The following is a 20,190-nucleotide window of genomic DNA, read 5'->3' as shown; positions in this document are numbered from 1 at the left end:
TGCAACTCCTCTTCACCGCTCCTCTTCCTCCGGACATAGGTTGTAAGCTACCTCCCCACCAATTTTCAGCCAAATCAGTTCAGCCGTTCTTGAGATATAAATAATGTACATACATACATATATATAGATTACCTATATTCTAATGCATATTTTCAAAATAGAATGAAATAACGCAATTAAAATTTTATGTAAGTAAATATAAATATACTGCAGCAGTTTTATTTGAAAAACAGAATTAAATAAGAATAATTTGATGAATTTCCTAAAGAATACTTGGTTAATATCTAGATGATGGCCGATCGAAAGAGGAGGTCTCCCCCACCACTGTACCATAAAAAGTTCGTGGCGATCTCACCCCCATAAAAAGTTATTGGGGATAGATGGGGGTGGGGGTAGGGGGGATCGAAAGAGGGTAGGGGGGATCGAAAGAGGGTGGTCATCTGAGTAAAACCTTATAAAAAATTTGCGGCGGTCTCACTCCCATAAAAAGTTAAAGGTGATTATTTTGATAATTTTCAATTACTATAATAAGAGGGTGGTCACTTGAACAAAACCCGATAACAAAACCTAACCTATTGATAAAGATATTTAAATAATGTTTTATATAACTTTTTCAACATTTTTAAGTATTTTTCATTAGTTTTACCTTTGAATATTGTTTAAGAATAACTAGATATATTAATATTTACATGCCTAAAAATGTATAAAAATTGGCATATTTATTAACTTTGAACCCCCATAACTTTTTATGGTACAGTGGTGGGGGAGACCTCCTCTTTCGATCCCCCCCACCCACACCCCGAAGGGACCTATACCGAATACTATTATAAGTGTCCTAAATGTTCTCATTTTATGAAATCGGACATTTTCTGAATAACTGCTCTATTTACATTTATCAAATTCAAAATGTGCTGAAAAGTTGTGGGAACACTCGTTATATCAATATAACAATTTAAAAGTGTAAGTATTAAAAAAATATAAATGACAACTAGGTCAAAGACATATATACACAAATGTAATTTGCTGAACCACATATTCTCATAAGAACCATGTTAATAGACTTTGTATAAATAGAACGTAAATATTTCAGTAAATCAGTCTAACACAAGGCTCACTCCTAATTGGATGCTGCAATAGTGTCAATTCAACATAGACGCAGAAATGTGTCCAACGATGTTTATATTAGAACCATAATTTTCGCTAGTCATAAACGACTACAGGGTAGATACTCAGCATTTTATTGTAAGATGTTTGCGTGGTTCCGAAATTGATTAATTTGGTCAATAAAAACAAAAGAGGAAACAATGTTTTGAATTTTTATTTTCATTTTTGCTACTTTAAGAATAATGTTAAGCACACAATTTAAAATTTCGCAAAGGCAAGGATTTGAAATTGTAAAGAACCTATCCCGCAAAAATAAGACCAAGATCAAGACGCAATCTCGAAATACAACACCAAGACCAAATATACTAGACATCTATACCACAACCAGGACTTCCTTTTGCGTTTGCTCATGACTACTTTTTTAAAGGATTGGTTTCCACAATTCAGTCTGCATGTTAGCTACTAGAATGGTATTTTTAATTTTTGTCAAATTTAAAATGAAAATAACAATTTAACCTTTTATTATTACCCCCTATTTTTTAGCGCGAGTCTAAATTTCTAAATACAATAACAATAATTTGTCATTTACGATACGACTTTGAACACCTGTCTGGTCTTTTTTCGTGCAGCTGAATTGACAAAGGGAGAGAAATTTATTTATAGGGGATGACAAGCACACCGGCGTGGCATATCATCGCTTCAACTGCCTCGTTGTCATACACCTCTGCATGATTCAGTGGTTTAACGTTTGGTTAAACTTTTTTAATGGTGTATATAAGGGTAAACCGTGGGGTTGTGACAACTATGCACAAACGGTTTTTATAATGGTAATTCTTTTGCGGAAGCATTACCAAAAACTTTATAGATAGTAATAATCACATAAAAACTGAATCATCATCATCATCATCATAGGGTCGTCAGTCTGGTTGGACACGCACTTCCACTCTTTCCTATCCTAAGCTAATCTTCGTATTTCTCTAAAACTAGAACATCCCACATCCTTAACTATTTGCGAACAATAATCTAATCTAGGTCTACGTATAGTCTTCTTATCTCCTGTTTTATCTGTTTTTGATACTCCTCCAATTAGCCCTTCATGCTTGAGAAGGTGTCCTACCAACATATCTCGCCTATTCGTTATTGACTTCAGTAACACCTTCTGTTTTCCTACTACTTCCAATACCTTCTCATTTCTGACCTTCTCTAGTCACGGTATCCTCATAATTCGCTTGTAAAACCACATTTCGGACACTTCTAACTTCTCATTTCCGCCGTCCCTACCGTCCATATACACTTTTAACAAATTTTTTGGAATTTCCAAATTAACCATACTTATTTTCAATTAAATAGGGTATGGCGGGGCTAGTTGAACATAGGGACAAGTTGGGCAATCGAAATATCTCGCAAACTATTCACCATACGCAATTACTAGTGGCGGCTCGACGTGCGAGTGAACCCCCCATGCGTTTTGTTTATTTTGTGACAAAAAAGTAAAAACGTCGTTTACCGCTAGTTTTCGACTGTATTAGTCAAATGTTATTTGTTTTTAATTAGGTAAGTGTTAATCTTCCAGAAAATTATCGTACTTTTGATATGTAGAGAGGTTCTGGTTATAATTCTTATGATCACTTTTGTTTTAATATAATGGTTCAACTTACCCCACGACTCAAACAACTAAGGTAATGAATGTTTTATTTTTTGTTAGGATGCGGACTTACAACAGGAAAACTACAAGATGTTCTAACATTTATAATATAAATATTTAAGTCTGATTTTAAAACGAATAAAATAATTCGAAATGGTCTGTATTCTGTCAAAACTGTCAGACGCGGATCGCGATTTCGATCTTTTTGTATCTCATCAGCGCGTCGCAGGCAGCTCCGACAGAACAAAGACCGACTTTTAACTGCTGTCTTAACAGCGCGTTTTAGAAAATACCACAAATGGCGCGGTAAACGCCATCTGTAGTACGATGCTACATTTTAGGATTACGTATGCTTCAACAAGGTCCATATAAATATATGGATATCTACTTGCTGAAACGAATCCCGGCGTAGCCAACCTCAACGTGATAGGCACGTTACCTGATTTTAAACAGAAAGACTGAATCTAATTCTGCAGTTAATCTTAAGACATGTTAATGTTTTGTTGATTCTAGTTTCGGTTAATAATTTAAAATAAATTACTTTAGGTGTACTTTTGTTGTTTTGTCACTAAAAGACTATAAATAAAGAGCTGATTGTCAAACACATATTTTACTTCATCTCTAGTCCTCAACTTGCCCCAAACCCTTGTTCAACTTGCCTTACCTATGGTATACATTGAGCGTACTTAACTTTCCGCATTTAAACAGCGGCAGCTCTTAAATTCGACCTGTTACAAAAAAATTACCACAGACACTTTTGCTAAGGAATAAATTACTAACCCATCAGGCTGCATAACAACTCATTGAGACTCATCATTGAGGAGCTATATCCACTCAAGTGAAAAATTGCTCAACTAGCCGAGCCCTACCCTACTTGTCTAATTCCTTACTATTTGAAATAATTCATAGAGAATTTTCAACCACGGTTTTATTGTGAATAAATATCTACCCCTTCCTTCACAGCGTAGAGCATATGCCCTATAGAATTTGTAAAGAACATTACGAGAGTTGCATGTTCTTATTGGTTATCTTTAAACTAATTCGAAAAATCTATCACAGCATGCGCTGTTAAGAGTTAATTACAATGGATCCAACATTATAGAACAGGTCGCAGACGGTTCTGAAATCGACTCGAATATTGCTCGGAGCGACCAATGATTAATTTACAACAGCCTCATAAGTGACGCTCAGTTATTAACAACATTTGGTTCCCGAAGCCGAAAGCGCACGTCAATTTTAATATTAAATATTCCGAGCCATGACGGACGGGATTCGCTCATGTTTTCCGAAAGCAAAGCAATAAATATTCACCACCGATGAAATGAACCGAATGAGAGCTCGGCGAGATGATGAAAACTAAATGCCGACGCAATTTTAGAAACATCGTAATGTTTTCAGCAGTACATTTGTTTTGTGTGCGAGGAAACTTCTCGCTGTTGTACGACGACAGGGAGACAAGGTGAAAGACTACTTTTGAAAATGTTTTACAAATGCTTGTATTTCAGGTATTATCTTTTGCTCAACATTTAAATATTAAGTGTCAGTGTTTAGATATTAAAGGTAGTTTTTTTTAAACCAACAGTCAGTATATTTAGACTATATTGTAGTATTTACTTTAAATAAAAGTATAGTCGGAATTTAATATTCTTAGTCGATATTTAAAGAGTCAATTAACTCAGGATAAACAAAGCGCCAGAGATATAAAGCAAAGAATAGCGCAGACCGACACTATAGGATCCAGCCAGGTTTTTTTGTTAAATTAAACAATCAACACACCAAGACTTCGCCTTAGGTGTAAAACTTCCTCAGGGCTAAAAAAAATCCTTACTAAGTATGTAGCCAAATTAACGAAAGACATGATGCTTAATAAGAACACAAGGTCAACACAATTTCTTTTCGGTGTCGCTGAGCATTTTCAGTATAGAAATAATTTTAAGGCCTGAAAGGAAGCCTTACACCTAAGGCGAAACGTTGGTGTGTTGATTGTTTAATTTAATCAAAAAAAATCTTCGTCCCAGATTGCTTATTTTTTTGTTCAATTCTATACTTTGGGGGAAGAACTATTAACCAAGAAATGAAGACGTTTTAGGAAAAGTAGAAAAACGGGTGACGTTATGGCGATTATTAAATAATTGATATGTAAATTTGCAAAGCACCTTGTCAAACATGAAGTGCTATCTAGGGACATATCATAAGCAGAGACAGGAGTAAAGAAGGGTAGAGGTAGACCTAAATTAAGTTACTACTCGTAAAGAGTTAGATTTGGGTGTGAAATCAAAGTCAAAAAGGGGGGTTTAAAGGTTGTTTATTCATTTATTATTACATAGTATCCATAAATTCTTATTTAGATCACTGGTACAAAGTTGGAATATCTAAATTATTTATTTAAAACTGCAAACTAACACCTACTTACCTAGGATGTTTGCATATCAATTAGCAACTGTTTAAATAACGAAATCAATAAAATTATAAATAATAATAGTCGAGTCAAGTCAAGAAGTCGAGAGTATCTAGTAAGGTAGGCTGAGATATTATTATTATACTATTAAATTATTAATTAATTATGGATAAAATGTTGACAGATAACTCTAAACATACAAATTCGCTTCTTTATGACATGGTAGTCAACATATCGCCCAAGCATTGGACTTTATCAAGGCTAGCTATTTATCTTAAAATTAATTTCACATCGAACTTAAAAACAGGGGATGAATAGATCATAGAGTTACAGCTCTAGGTTGCTCCAGTTTTTGATAAATGCGAAGATTGACTCAAGCTACTAAGAAATAAAGGTATACGTGGGCAACCAGTCTTTCGGCTTGAAGAGTGAAAACCTTATAAACATTTCATAATAAGTATTTAAATATAAACGGTAAAAGTGATATAATAAACTGTAAAATTATTGAAGGATTGAGATTACGTTATCGACAGGGTCTCTATTAGTGGCGGACAAAACCCTGTCTCGTGAGTCATATGTGGCTTGTTGGCCCTTTGAGTGTCTCTACTTCTAAGACATGATTAGATTATAAGAATACTGTTCGCAAATAGTTAGGAATGTGAGATTTTCCAGTTTTTGGACAGGGATAGGAAAGGGCTTATCCAACCAGTTTTCGGTCTGATGATCATATTATTATGAGGATGATATACCTTGGCATCTGCAAAATCCTATTTTTCTTACCAATTTGGCTCTTCTATATGAAGAATTTGCCAATCCCTAGTTTATATGAACCAATTCAAATTTATTTCTAACATTTATCTAACAGCAAGAGCACATTGGATTCCCCTGTACTTGTTTCATAAAATACATATGCTAAACTAACGGAAAACCCAACAAGGTGTGACTCTGTCTCGAGCCACGAAATTCCTGTAAACTGCAACCTGACCGTTGGGACTAGAGTTGCCACCTTTTCATACTTGACATAAAGTATTTCTCGACTAAAAGTACTCAGCATAAAAATAAAGTATTTTATTTTTTGTTTTTAAAAACATATTTTTTGTTACACCTAGCAGCCAGTAACAAATTGCTGTCGCTCTTAAATACATTAATAGTCTCTAAACATAGCAAACAAAGATTTAAGTAAACTAAAAGTTCATTTTTAATTAGTTTTAATGAAGCATTATTCCTGTCATCCCGCCACTTTGTGTTCGTAACAGAGAATACTCTTTCTGTAAATGCTGAAGTGGCCGGAACGGACAACAAAAGTGACACTACTTTGAACAGATTTGGGAAATCAGGTTGTTCCGTAAATATGGCTTGCCATTTTTCTGTGCAATATTATTGATGTAAAAATACTCTGAATTTCGAATAATCGCTTACAAAATTACGATGTTTACTTAAGGCCTTAAATAAAGTATTTTTGCGTACTTTATGTGTCTTGTAAAGTATAACGTACGCACAGTCGCAATAGAGTACAATACTTTATAATAAAGTACGGGAGGCAACCCTAATTGGGACCAAATCGGCCTATTATTGTTTGCAAAATAACATTAAGAGATACTGGATTACCTTGTATGCATTTGAAATTATATAAATTTAAATTTATTCAATTCTATCTCTAACAACTAAAAAAAAATATTAAAATTAAATTGAAACAGTTACTTTCTAGAATTAATCATCAAACAAAAATTCAATAATGCATGTACACATAAATTAATATAACCAATAGTTTCCCATATTTGAATTAATAATCCTGGGTCAGGCAGAGCGAGCATGTCTCATAGTTTTTTGTTTGGCTACTTTTTGTGGATATTTATTTATGATAATTATACGAATAAATAAAGACATAAACTATTTTACAAAAACGACAAACGCGACGTTCTATTCTTTACAGAAGGTTCATAAACTAGTGCAAGAGACAACTTAATTATATTTCTTTTCAGTCGTCACGGCAGTTTGAATTGTTAATTTCGGTTCCCTAAGGTCGTCAAAGGACCTGAATTCGAAATAACTACAACATTTAAATTCGAAGCCCTGTTGCCTTTACTAAAATATATATATCCTATTTGACTTTTACTTCTTTTACGATTTCATCTGTCCCGGCCACACAATACAGTGCCTCATATTATACGACATAAGAGAATAAAATCGAAGGGGAAACTCACCTTAACAATAAGGGGTGTGCCAAGAGATCCGAAATGGACCGATATCTAAAAGACGCAGGTGAGTATAAAGAGAAACTTTAACACAGAAATTATTTCTTATCTATTTTGCATTGCTTTTAACACTTATCCATAATTGTCATTTCAATATCAAATAGGCTTCACCAGGAAGAATATAGGCAGGAATATAAACTACATACATAGGTACGCATAAAGGAGTGCTCGGTAGTTCGTTGCGCAGTAAGATAGTGCGTAATCGATTTGACAAGTTGGTAAGATTCTGTTTTGCATTTTCTATTCTTTATTAGTCAATACGGTTTTCAGACCCATTCGCTTCGGCTTAAGTTTTTGCTCCTATTTCTTAATAAAATCCATTATTACTTTATTGCATTAGTGAAAACTAAATTAAGAAACATTCCAAACCCAACAATGTAAATGACATAGACTTTCCTCAAATGGTTAACCCTCAAAAGTCATTTTATGAATCAAATTTACTTTATAAATTTGATTGATCTGTAAGGGTCATTACATAGCTACTTGACAAAAACCAACTTGATTTAGAAATACTAATCCTAACATCAATGTCCAATTGGTGTAGTATCTCCCCTTCCTCCCATAAGTTAAAAAGTAAGGTTGGGTTGGACTGAATTAGGCATTTACGAAGAAATAAGAAGCTTAGTTTTATAACGTAAGGCAAATAGCAAATAATCCATCAGATGATATAAAACAAAAAGTATCATACTTGAGAGTATTTAACATTTTTTTATCCATCATTTCAAATACAGCAATTCCAACTCTAAACTAATTTCATCTGCTTCATGGTTTTCTTTGTAAAAAAGTAAAATTTATAATTATATTTATGTCTGTAGTTTTTGTCTAACTTTCTGTAGGTATGACAGAAAGAATGTACAATTTCTCTACAGATCTCGAGTTATCAGGCCGTCACAGAATTTTCGGCACGCCCTGTACGTAATATATTAAGAAGAATATGCCTTGTCATATCACCATTAAATTGTTCGGCCATCTACTACGTAATCGAAGAAAAACGACTATCGTATTTCATGTCACAACGGGGGGGGAGTATGAAAAGTTCACCATCGCATCGGTTATGGGACTTAAAAGGTTTAACTTTTTAAAGGTAATAATTTTATCAATTACCGATCATAAAAGTTATCTGACGATGTAAATATGTGTGTATACTCCAGGTACGCTGTGTAGAATTTAAGAGACGAGAAGCGTTTATAGGAAAATAAATTAAATCGTTTTATGGGTAACTTGGAAACTGACAATTATAAGGCTGTAAAGTCGTATAATTGATTCCTTATGCGTTGGCTTTTTTAAAATAACTGAATCGCAAAAGCGGCTGATTCCGTTTGACCTTTTTGCGCGTGTACGAACATTAAATCATGTAGGCAATTTGATGCTTTTAATAAGTCTATGGGAAAGAACATTAACGAAAGATACAGTGTTCAAGAAAAAGCTGCACGAAGTTAATTGTTTTCTAGTGGTTTCTAAAAACTCTAACATAATGATATGTAGTAGTAAAATTTGAAGTAAATAACAAGTACTTGAATCCTATCACTAATTTTGCACTACGCTTAGTTTCTAATAAATAATAGACTACACTTGATATAAATGGCTTATTTTCAAATGACGCTCTGTATCTATGCAGGACTATTTAGACGAATGAGGGACCCCAATTTATGAGACAAGTTAGTAAAATAATAACGGGATGGGTTAATAGTATACCTTCCTAGACATAAAAGAGGTATATTAGAAGCAGAAACAGGAGTTAAGAGGAATAAGGGTAGACCTGGCTATAGACTACTGGTGCTTGTCTAACTGTAGACTAAAGACTACCATAACAAGACCGTTTAAATAATATGAATAATAAGAAGATCTACCTTCGATAATGGTTGAGGCTTTCACGACCGGCGCTTGTAGTAATCGTCGATTGCAGGCTGGTTAGCCATGATACTAGTGATTTCTTCATATACTGAACAAATGAGACCAATGTGTCTACAACCATGAGCTCAGTTCTGAAGATTCTCATCAAAGTTATGAAGATGCTCATCACAGCCAACCCCGACTACCGGAGATAAAATTGTTCAGTCTCTCAGAGTCTCTGAAAGCGAGACTCGAGTCTCCGTCTCTCATCGAGTCTCTCTGGTGTCGCTAAAAGAAACTGTCAAAAAAATCTGTTTAGCGTCTGTGAACGAGAGACTCGAGTCGCTCATAGAGGGATCCTCATTTCGTATCTAGTCTCTGAACGAGAGATTCGAATCGCTAAACGAGAGACTCGAATCTCTAAACGAGAGACTCGAATCTCTGAACGAGAGACTCGAATCTCTGAACGAGAGACTCGAATCTCTAAACGAGAGACTCGAATCTCTGAACGAGAGACTCGAATCTCTGAATTAACAATTTTACCGTTCGAGTCTTTCATACAGAGACTGTGAGAGATCCATAAAAACACCTAGGAAATAACTGAGAGACTGTGAAAGACTGTGAGAGACGCTCACAAAGACTGAAAGACTCTGAAAGATCTAAGAGACTGGAGAGAGACTGAAAATTTTTGTCTAGGGTAATACGCCCAGAATAAGTGATAACTACTTTGGTCATTTGCTTTGCTTTATTACTTTTTGAGTAATTAAGTCGGATTTAGCAAATATTCGGGACGATTTTCATTTTTCTTTTAATGTAAGGTTTAACTTTTGTTCGAAAAGGTAACTTGTGTTTGAAAATTCTAGTTATATATACTCGTCTAATATCGAGTTAACTCTTCGAGTTCGTTGCTAACAGATTCATTGTGAACAAATGTCACGTGGTTACATGAGATGTACTGCTTGTAGTTTTGGGTTTAATTTCGAAGTAGCTAAATGCTGGACTCTGGTCACAGTCTAGTGCTGTTGTCCCCTTAGACTTAATTTTGCAATAGTTATGTACTGTGTGCAACGAGGAAATCAAATTATAAAGACAGTTAAAACGACCCTGATCAAGTAATTGCATTAACTGGAGTCGGACGCCTCCCGCGGGCTGTGTATTTATAGATATTGCTCTTCGTCTTGTTTATCCCGGAGTTAGGCTGATGACGGAATATTCCCGGGGGATGAGTTTAAGGAAACCCTCTTTCTTTACTTTGAAAGACAAGCAAATTAAGTTAAATGTTTTTGCGAACTCTTTTTGTTTTCCTGTCGCATCTGCTCAATATTAAGTACCCGTTGCCATTATCCTTTTGCAGAACAATCGCCGACTTTAATCGAATTTTATTTTTTCATTAAGTATACCTCAAATAATATTTTTCCGTAAAGCCCGAATAGAATTTCTGAGTGCTTCATTTTCTAGGAGCACGTTGCTGATTGAGAACGAAAGAGTATAGAATTTAGCAAAAGACTACATTTTGATAACCCATTAATTTCCAAGATTTATACCATATCGACAAGATGAATTGTAAAATTTAAATACAAAAATAATTCAATATATACCAATGATAATTAATGATGGAATGTTGTTAATGTAAAAATCCTTTTAACTTCAATGTGTTGCTTTGAACATTCATCATGGTGCTATTAATAATACAGATAAAGCAACTAAAGAAAAACAAATGAATATGGAGATTAATGTAAGAGCTCCCATAAATAAAAATACTGTCATCAAGTTAATCTGAACATTTAAGATAATGATAATCCACAACTTTAATTAAGGATGATTATAATGAATTCCTGATGTTTCTTCCTCGTCGAATATTTCTAAATATGCATAGCAGAGCATTTCATTAGCCGAATTAACCACATCCCTGATTCTATCTTCCGATGAAAAATGACCACTTTATGTATTAGAAGATATTCAACAAAATGTATAGAATATAGAAGTAATCTTTTAAATAGCGTCTAATTGATGATATCCTTTTATAAGTATGATTGTATAAAAACTATTATTAGTCAATGTATGAGTAAACAGTGTGATAATATTTGTAACTGCATAGAAAATTTACATTAAATAACACCCATTGCTCGTACGCTATCTTATTCGTCTTCTCAATCTTTAGATACCTTGTACTGTAAGAACATTAACGGACATTAAAATTATCTTTACTTCATCGCAGTTGTATCCCTGAATGTGTCCGCAATGTAGAACTGAATTGTTAGGTACTCTTTTCGTTCATAATATTTTTAGTATTCACATCCCTAAAGCTTCAATACTTTTACACTTATAATTTCTGTGTCTTTCCCACCGCAACTTTGTTACTCAATCAATCCCATGGTCCATAATATTTTCAGTTTTCACATCTCTAAAGCTTCAATTCTTTAACACAAATAGTTTCTGTGTCTTTTCTACCTCAACTTTGTTATTCAATCAGTCCCTTGGTCCATAATATTTTCGGTGTTCACAACCCTAAAGCTTCAATATTTTTTTTATATAAATAGTCTTTTCTACTTTAACTTTGCTACTCAGTCAATTCGTTTCTCCATAATATTTTCAATATTCACATCGCTGAAGCTTCAACCTTTTTACACAAGTAGTTTCTGTGCCTTTCCTACCTCAACTGTGCTAGTCTATCAATCCCTCGTCCATAATATTTTCAGTATTCACATCCCTAAAGTTTGAATTCTTTTACACAAATAGTTTCTGTGCCCATTCTACCTCAACTTTGCTACTTTGTCAATTCCCTTGTCCATAATATTTTCAGTATTTACATCCCTAAAGTTTCAATCGTTTTGGACATATAGTTTCTATATCTCTTCTACCTAAACTTTGCTACTAAGTCAATTCCCTCGCTCGTAATATTTTCAGTATTTACATTCCTAAAGCTTCAATCTTTTTGTACAAACAGTTTATGTGTCTTTTCTACCTAAACTATTCTACCCAATCAATCCTATCATCCATAATATTTACAGTATTCAGATCCCTAAAGCTTCCATCGTTTTACCCATGTAATTTCTGTGTCTTTTATACCGTAACTTTGCTACTCTATCAATTTCCTAGTCCATAATATTTTCAGTATTCACATCCCTAAAGCTTCAATCCTTTTGCACAAATAGTTTCTGTGCCTTTTTTACCTCAACTTTGCTACTCAATCAATCCCCTGGTGAGTGGTTATCAAGGTGGATTTTCAAGGTCAATCAATCATTTTTGTAGCACAACCTATAATATCAAAGTCAATCTTCACGGTTCTCGGGTCTTGCAACTGTCTTTTTCTTTTGACCCTTTTATCCATGTGCGTTGATCATTTGCCATCACGTGGAGGTTTAAGTAATCTCTCAATCTTTTTTTTTTAACTATATTTTATTTTTCTTCTTTTTTCACACACAAAATTAGTGTATACAAATCAATAACGATTTAATAAACCTATGTAGGTATTAGGGGTGGCTTTTATACATAAAATAATACTCAATAACAATAACAGAGAATGCATCACGATCCTTACACTGCCTAGGGCAGTCACAACCTACGTATTATTCATAACCGCATCTTGTTTACACATCTGCATTACCGAAGTTTGATTGTTTTGCGGAACAGTGCAGTAATGACCAATGTTTACTGCAGCTGTAATTAAACAACGCGAATTAAGCAAATAACTGAATTTGTTCGGTAGAAAACTTTAATTGTTAACATTCCGTATATTGCACGTCAATGAACTGGGCAACATATAACTGGACTGTAAAAAATTTGCACATATATTAAGTGGGATTCTCTAGAACACAATAAATTTTTAATGCAAACCTAGACAAAAATTTTCAGTCTCTCTTCAATCTCTCAGAGTCTTCCAGAGTCTTTCAGCGTCTCTGAGAGCGTCTCTCAGTCTCTCAGTTATTGCCTATGTGTTTTTATGAATCTCTCACAGTCTCTGTATGAGAGACTCGAACGATAAAATTGTTAATTCAGAGATTCGAGTCTCTCACAGAGAGACTGAATGAATAAAACTGAAAAATTGAGAGACTCAGCTCTCTTGTAGAAAGACTGGGATCTCTGAAATATGTTGAAGTTAGAAAATTTAAACCATGTCTATCGAGACACCACTTATGGAGAGATTCAAGTCTCTCGTTCAGAAACTGGATACAAAATGAGGATCCCTCTATGAGCGACTCGAGTCTCTCGTTTCAGAGACGCTAAACAGTTTTTTTGACAGTCTCTCTCAGTGACACCAGAGAGACTCGATAAGAGACGGAGACTCGAGTCTCGCTTGCAGAGACTCTGAGAGACTGAACATTTTTATCTCGGGAGAGTGATTGTATGAATGCTTTCTATAGAAACGTATAATTTAAAAAGGTCTGTAAATGAGTATGGAATAACATATGTATATCTATATATTAAGGTTAATTCACACATTGATAAAATATTACTTTATAGTTAGAAATTGAACTCCACGCGGGTGAAAACCCGAACACGGTTAGTAGGTACATATTAATAATTTAATAATTGTTTTATAGTATCTGTCAGTAAAAATTTCTTAGTGTAATGATTTTTCATCCCATGATGAGAGTATGTAACTATGGGTTGAAATATTGTGTTTTGTGGCCAAAAAATTAAGCGAAAGTCTCTAAAGAACCACCTGATATATGGCAACTCTCCGGGGCGCAATAAGATAGATTGCCATCTGACGAATTCTATCGAGCAGATTTTATCAAGTTCAGATATTCAGTTTATTTGCAGTACGCAATCCATAAAAGTTCAGCACAATAAATACATCAACTTCAGAAATAGGAAAAAGGGTGTATGGTGTGTCAATAGCGTTTCGTGGTCAGTTACGTCTCTACTTAAATTACACGGCGAAAACTAAATTTTTATAACGCAAAAATCAAAATTTTCGATTGTAAATGACTGAATTTGCCATAGAAATCGTAGAATTTATTAGGTAGCTTGTAATAATCTCAATTGTGACATGTTTCTAAATTATTACAATTTAATTTGTAATATCAACTCCAATACCTAGTAAATTTATTTCTGCTGGGATTTTATTTTTACAAATTCGGGTCTAAATTCGGAACAAAAGTCTGTTTTTATATACTTAACAGCTGATGACGGAGCAGTGGGGCAATTCACCTTATGTATAACTTTTATTAACTTTAATCACAAAAATTATAATCAAACTACAAATGTATTGCGACTTAGAAAACTAGCAGTTTGGTTACTATCAATAAAAAGTCTTCCAAATCGTTACTTGTAAATGACTAATGAAGATTTCATACTCCTATAGTTCCCTAACAGTTACTAATAACTATATTAGAAGTCGGACTTCCTTAGAACTTGAAGCTTATGATTGGACGCTGGCTTAAGGATGTTTGGGAGGTACAATCGGAGCACATAAAATTAGCAATTCGTGATTAATTAAGTTTTGCTGTATATCATATATCAAATAAATACTATCTATACTAAAAAAAAAGTATATGGTTTGAGAGAAAATTTGGAATTTGACCAAAAACTGAATAAAATAAGAAATAACGAATAATATGGAAAATTTTTAACTGACTTTTGGCAGNTCTGCTTTATATCCCTACTACTCCTTCCATCCTCACTTATCTGACTTCCTAGGTATCTAAAATCAGCCACTTCTTCTAATTTTACGTCTCCTATCTTTATATTCGCTCTTTCCCTACTTTTTCTTCCCTTGCATACCAGTACTTTTGTTTTTCTTTTTTATTTATTTTCATACAATATTGTTTTGTCAATATCGCCTCCATTTTATTTAAAGCTATCTCTAACTCCTCCTAGCTAGATGCTAATACTGCTATATCATCTGCAAATCTTTGCATATTGATCTTTTGCTCCCTTTGTAATTTTATAATACCAGACCTATTTTCCTTGATCCATAAAATATTTTACTTTTCCAAACGTTTCGAAAGTTACCTGCTCGATACATCATCAGTGATTACTTAACTGAGTCTTCATTGATGTCTCACTGATGATGTCGTCAGTAAGCAACTGTCAAAAGTTTGGAAAGCAAAATTCCATGGATCACAAGGAGAAAACAGCCTCGAGAAAGTTAAAGAGTATTAAAGTTTCTTTTAAAAAATCGAAAACACTATATAAAAAATTATGTGACTGACTAGACGTAATATAGTTGTATACGTTTCACGTAGTAAAAAAAAAACTGGAAACGTTGTATTCTCTCCCTAATTGTGTAAGCGAAAGCGTGTGAAGAATATAATAGAGTGCAGGCAATTAAGAAATTCAGACAAATAAAATGCTTCTAAATTCGAATGCTTTTGTGTAAATGGGGTCAACAACACGCTACAGACGAGAATTAGCACTTCCGTTCATTTAAAACTGAGGTTAAACGTTCGTATTTAACCTTAAGAGTGTATTACGTCATTTCAGAAGTTGAGTCTTTATGGAAATGCATACAAGTCCATATTATTACGCATTACACCCAAGCAAGCACGATGCTTCAATGAAACATTACAGTGTACGTACCTGTTAAGTCTGTAAGTACACCAAGGGGAAATTACAACAAGCAAGAGTTATTTAGGTTTACTTACAATTTTCAATTAATTGTGGTTAAACTGCTACGAAATTCCAATAGTAATTAATGATATTCATGGGGAAATTTCCTCATCGTACAATAACAAAATGGTTTGCAATATGGATATTTGAAACAGTAGGTATTAATGGATGTACCACATGAGAAAGTGTATCTCAGATAAAATATTTCTACAGATGCGATTGTTACGGTAATAAATGAACTAAGTCCCTCTCGAAATAGATTTACGAATACGCTAGATGGCCAGGTTATATCCTTTAGGAGTCTACGATATAAATTTTAACATTTAAACAAGTCAAAAAATGGATGAAAAATTCCGAATAAACGGCAACACTCCGGATATCGAAAGTAGGTCTAAGGCACATTTCTATCCTTTAACCCTTAATCAGTCGTTGTATCTCACAAGACAGTAACTTACTATAATATCCTACGCCAATCAAGCAACAGGCAACTTTTGAAAGACATCGGACGAGGCTTTTTACGGGAAGAAAACATCTTCGTACACCTTCCCTTGACCCTTCAATATCAGATACTGGTGAATATTCTAGTGACGAAGAAATTAATGACAAGGATGTTGTTGAATGTGCGTCCAATGCTGAAGATGTACGAGGTTTACCTGTAGAAGATTGATTCGATAGTGATTCCAGTTGGGATCCAGAAGATAACCAGCCTCTAAGACTGAATGTACCAAATGTAAGGAAAAGTACGCCGAATTATCAATGGAATAAAACGGACTTCCTTCATAATAGACAACCCGTGGAAGTTTATTTTGAACAACCAAATGAACTTCGCACGCCCTTGTAATACTTTTCCCAGTTTTTTGACGATACTCTTTATGAACTCATTGTAAACCCAACAAACTTATATTCCTTACTAGTAAATGGCTTTTCTATAAACACGACAGTGGCGGAAATAAAAAATAGTCGAGATATTAGGTTGATAGGACACCTTCTCAGGCATGAAGGTCTATTCTGAGACATATTAGAGGCAGAAACAGGAGTTAGGAGGAGTAGAGGTAAACACAGATCAGATTACTGTTCAAAAATAGTTAAGGATGTGGGCTGTTCTACTTTTAGGGAAATGCGAAGTTTAGCTCAGGATAGGAAAGAGTGGAGGTACGTGTCCAGCCAGTCTTAGGACTGACGACATTATGATGATGATGATGATCGCAATTCACTTATTAATGAGAGTGGTTCGAATGCCTTCTCTTGAAGATTAATGGGCCATATCTACGAGATATTGTAATATTTGTGGGTTTAACAAAATTAACTTTTAAGACTGCTAACGACAAAACTATTTATTTACACTAATTATTAAGGAACTTAAAACACTATTAAATTATTACTAAACTTAGGTGATAAATTATTCTATTTATTTACACTACTGTTGATATATCACTATTCACTGCGCTATTTATTTCACTGCTGTCACTGTCAATTTATTTCTCGATTCACTTCTGCAACGGTCAATTTATTTCTACTTTCTCAGCGATCGTCTCTTCCGTTAAATACTTTTTGTTTCCTTTCTGGAACCCTCTAGAAACATCCGGATCGTTTAGTCTTTCTTCGAATTGTTTAACTGCTTTCCCAGAACGCAGCTACGACACACACATTTACAAATACGGTGCACATGAAGAAAGGCGACCGCGGCTAGTCGGCGAATCGATAAGCCGCCCAAGCACACGTGTGCTCGATCGCACACAAATACGCTCGTTCTCGCTACACTATTATACAAAAAAAAATAAATTCCGTACTTATGTGTACATATAGTCGTTACCGATAATCAGGATCTTGACGAATAACGAAGTGAAATTATAATGGTTCAACTTTTCATTTCAGAGTTCGAAAAAAAAAAAAGAAACTAAAGAACGACGTTTTGAAAAAGATAGAGAATAGTCCAAGTTTGTCAACGTTTTTGGTCTTGTTGACCTACTTAAAGGTTTTTTCGCGCAATCCAATTGGATGGCTGTTTATCCTCCCTTTAATTCAGTTTATCGTTATCCGGTACATTTTCACATTCAATTGTTCGAATGTAAGCATTTCGCATTTAGAAAAAGGATTATTTGGAGAGCGAATCGATGTTATCCTTTGGTAAAAAGAGCAGAAAAACAACGTATTTATTTTACGCCCGTCGTTCATCATGTACCTACGTACCCATGCACACCTACATAATATGTACTGTAGAGTAACTTTCGGATGGAAAAAGTGAGTTAGCACAAAATTGTAATTTGTTTTTCGTTCAGGCGACGTATGCCCTAAATGTCACTATAGTCGCCGGCAAAAAATTCGATCCTTTTATAGCCCAGGCAGGTGATTTTAGCTTGAACTGATCGAATTAGATACCTACTGGAATCAGTCCAAAGCAAAATTTGAAAGAATATCTTGGGATTGCGCCCTTCAAAATTCCTAGAAAATTTACAGCAACTGCAATCTAAAATTCAGTAGTATAAGTAGTAGTATGTGTAACTATAATAATATAATCGAAGTTTGATTAAATTTGATTACATATGTATATGCTTTTTTGTAATTCATTTTGCATGTAATTCTTGGAAATTAAATTCAACGATTTCACTGCTCAAAACATGTACTCTCATTGATCGACATTTTTTATGTTAGCTGCATGACCCACACAACAATAAATAATCATATCTAATATACAGTTATTCTTATAGAAGGCTATTTTTTGAGATGTTGATCAAAATATGTAAGAAAATTTTGCAATTTTCGAGCTCTCCTAAAATTAGAAAGATACAGGGTTTGTCCGGAAAGTTTTCGCGCGACGTGTTTCTGTGAGTTGAGCAAGCCGAAAATGCAGCGTTCGTTAGAGCAGAGGTACGCGATTAAATTCTGTGTGAAACTCGGTAAATCTGCGACAAAGACGTTTGATATGATCAAGCAGGCTTACCCAGATGTTGCTTTAGCAAGAAGTGGTGTGTTTCGGTGGATCCAGGCCTTTTCAGAGGGCCGGGAAGAGGTCGCCGATGAAGACCGTGCTGGAAGACCTTCGACTTCGACAAACACCGACAATGTGACTCGTGTGCACGAAGTATTGAACTCAGACCGTCGGCTAAGTATTCGTTTAATTGCCCAGATATTAAATTTACCAAAATCTGTGGTTCATGACATTGTGACGGAGCATTTGAACATGCGCAAGGTGTGCGCGAAGATGTTCCCAAAAGTGCTCACTGACGACCAGAAATTGCGGCGAGTGGAAGTGTGCCAAGAAAATTTAAACATGTGTGAAAGTAACCCCCAATTTTTAAATAACGTAATCACAGGTGACAAGTCATGGATCTTTGAGTATGATCCCGAGACAAAGAGGCAATCTTCCGAGTGGCACACGCCGGCGTCTCCTCGCCCAAAAAAGAGAACAATGAGCAAATCCAAAGTGAAAACGATGCTCATTGTCTTTTTTGACATGAAAGGCATCGTCCACCATGAATTTGTTCCTCCTGGACAAACGGTAAACGCCAAGGTTTACGTGGAAGTGCTCAAGAGACTCAAACGAAGGGTCAATCGGGTCCGACAAGATCATCGCAGCTCACCGGAAGTTGCACCACGACAACGCCCCGGCCCACACCGCCTTTCTTGTGGACAGCTACCTGACCAAGGCCGGCATCCCAATGCTTCCGCAGCCGCCCTACAGCCCAGATGTGGCCCCCTCGGACTTTTTTCGTTTGCTCGCCTGAAAAGGCCGCTGAAAGGCAAGCATTTTGAGACGACAGGGGGGATCCAAGCAGCATGCACCGCGGCTCTTAAGGCTATTCCGCAGAATGCCTTCCTTGACGCCTCCAATGCTTGGAATCGCGCTGGCAACTGCATCGATGCAGAAGGAGCCTATTTTGAAAGTTTTTAAAGAATTGTAACGATTGGCTCAATAATTTTTTTTAAATCGACTCAATCCTATTACTTTCCGGACAAACCCTGTATACTCAGTGCTAATACTGCTTCTGTTCTGGACTTATTCCAATATCTAATTCGATTGCATCAAGTCAAACCCAATATTGCCACCTTATTAAAGGTAATTTATTGGCAAATTCGCCTTTCTACTTTTAGATTTTAATAAAAATTCTACAGACGATTAATATTTATGACTAGCACAGCACGTGCCCGAAATTCGGCCAACTCTATGACACTATTTTACCAAAGTAAAAAAAAGAAGAATTGCATTGGCGTGAATCAAACTCAGACCGCCCGCGTGTAGTAAACGATGACCTGAGTTTACTCAAAACATTGTTGATTCTTTTGCCTAGGTAATACGCCACCAAATTGTATATTTATAAACAAAATGAAGATATTGAGTTCGCCCTTATATGAATGCTCGAGCACTGAACGGTTCATTTGCTCGAGATTTTTGAGAA

The sequence above is a fragment of the Agrilus planipennis genome, unplaced genomic scaffold (assembly GCF_000699045.2).
Source record: "Agrilus planipennis isolate EAB-ADULT unplaced genomic scaffold, Apla_2.0 scaffold115, whole genome shotgun sequence".
Classification (NCBI taxonomy): domain Eukaryota; kingdom Metazoa; phylum Arthropoda; class Insecta; order Coleoptera; family Buprestidae; genus Agrilus; species Agrilus planipennis.
This window is presented reverse-complemented; position numbering follows the sequence as displayed.